This window comes from Alligator sinensis, unplaced genomic scaffold, assembly GCF_000455745.1.
Source record: "Alligator sinensis unplaced genomic scaffold, ASM45574v1 scaffold1546_1, whole genome shotgun sequence".
In the NCBI taxonomy this organism is placed as follows: domain Eukaryota; kingdom Metazoa; phylum Chordata; order Crocodylia; family Alligatoridae; genus Alligator; species Alligator sinensis.
The window spans coordinates 131,444-133,202 of record NW_005842689.1 but is presented as its reverse complement, the minus strand read 5'-3'; the positions used below and the strand labels follow the sequence as shown (position 1 = coordinate 133,202).

Sequence of the window (1,759 nt, the reverse complement as noted above, 5' to 3'; positions counted from 1 at the left end):
CCGTTCATTTTAAGAGCTCGGGGGGGGAGGGGGGGGGATTGCCTCAGGAGCATGTGTAGTTCTCTTGATGTTTTTGGAGCAGCTCTCATTACTAGGTCATTGTTCCATAGTTCCACCTGTGGTTGTTTCTTTACTTGCTAAAAAGTAGGGAGATGGATCTTTTCCATCTCTTTGGGAAGAGATGTTTGAGCAGGCTTTCCTTCCTTGATCATTTAACTTTTGTTAGTGCAGATAACAATATTAACCCTCCCAATGATTCCCCAGTTTGGAAAATAAATCTTAGCAGCAGTAGAAACAAATAACTTGGTGTATAAATGACAATATTTTCAGCATCTCCAGCCTGAAGTTTTGCTTCCTAATCTGTGACTGGTACATAGTTCATAATGCTGAAATGAAATCACAGTACAAAAGGCATAAAGTTCTGGAATGAGAGAGAGTTCCAAAATCCAACACAATCCTAGACCTTATAATTTGTACTTCCTAAGAATCTGCCACATAACCAAACTGAGTTCTAATGAAAAGTCTTAGCAATCAAACCTACAAGTGTGGAAAGCATTTTTTCTAAATCCAAAACACTGGTATTCCAGAGTTTATTCCAATAAAATCTACTCTTTTAATTTACTGTATATACCTGAATTTAAGATGACCCCCCCCAATAATTAGATTCTGTACATAGAAAATTATAGCAAATTTATAAATATTTCTATGTATAGAATCTAATTATTGGGGGGTCATCTTTTAAATGTGTCCCCCTACCACCACTGCAGCAGGGAGAGTGGTTGAGGGCAGGCGATTGGGGTAGGTGGTTATGGGGTCAAGCAGCTTTCCCCCTGCTGCCTGTCCACCCCACTACTTGCTCCCCCTTCTGCCTGCCCTCTCCCCATTCCCCTGTTTACCTTTGCTCTGGTGCTGGCAGGCTCCATCCCCACTCCAGCCTGCTACCTGGCTGGGTTGGGGCTGTGCTCCCAAGGCTGGGAGGAGGGAGGGGGAACAGGGGCCAGAGGCTGTGGAAGAAAGGGAGGTGACAGCGGGGTGGGACCTAAGGGCTGTGGGAGCGGGTGGGGAGAGGCAGGCAGCTGTAGCTCCAACCCCAAGACTGAGCTCCAACCACAGCTGCTGCCTGCCTCCTCCTCCCCCACCCCGCTGCCTTGTACTCAATTCCAAGATGAGGGGCTTTTTTCCCATGTTAAATGGGATTAAAAAACTTCTTCTTGGAATCCAGTAAATATGGTATACAATGCCATTACATGTCTCTGAAATCACTAGAGCAGGCTTTTAAGGCAGGATACACAATTAATGCTCATAGCAGCCCTTAACTTAATTTTAAAATAGTGCACAGAATTTGATGCCAAAGAGTTTATTCCTATGCAGGACAATTGTATGACATTGGGGGGGGGTACTACAACAGTAAACAAAACATGTTGATCATTCTACTTTGTTCCCTGTGATTCAGGTATATCTTATTTACAGTCACCAGAATACATGAAAATAGCCTCCGTGTTAATTTTTGCATCATTTATTTGATTTTTGGATCACTTCCCTCTATCTGCTTAACTGTCACCAATTCCATTTTAGTGCCCAAATAATTTCTTGAAACGGACTTCATATTTACTTACCTTATTTACTCAATTAGAAGATAAGATTTCCTCCCCCCCCCACACACACACACTTTTAATATGTGGGGGGCAGGGGAAGCCCATCATTTTACAGTCATGCAGGAGGGCAGACAGCTGCTGTGACTCCAGCGTGGCTCTGTAGC

General features: G+C 43.7%; 1 protein-coding gene across 7 annotated transcripts in view; it reads left to right on the top strand.

The window, feature by feature from the left end:
- Positions 1-1,759, top strand: part of RUFY3 (RUN and FYVE domain containing 3) — a 79,153-nt gene that overhangs the window by 50,185 nt on the left and 27,209 nt on the right. The gene's annotated exons all lie outside the window — the stretch shown is intronic.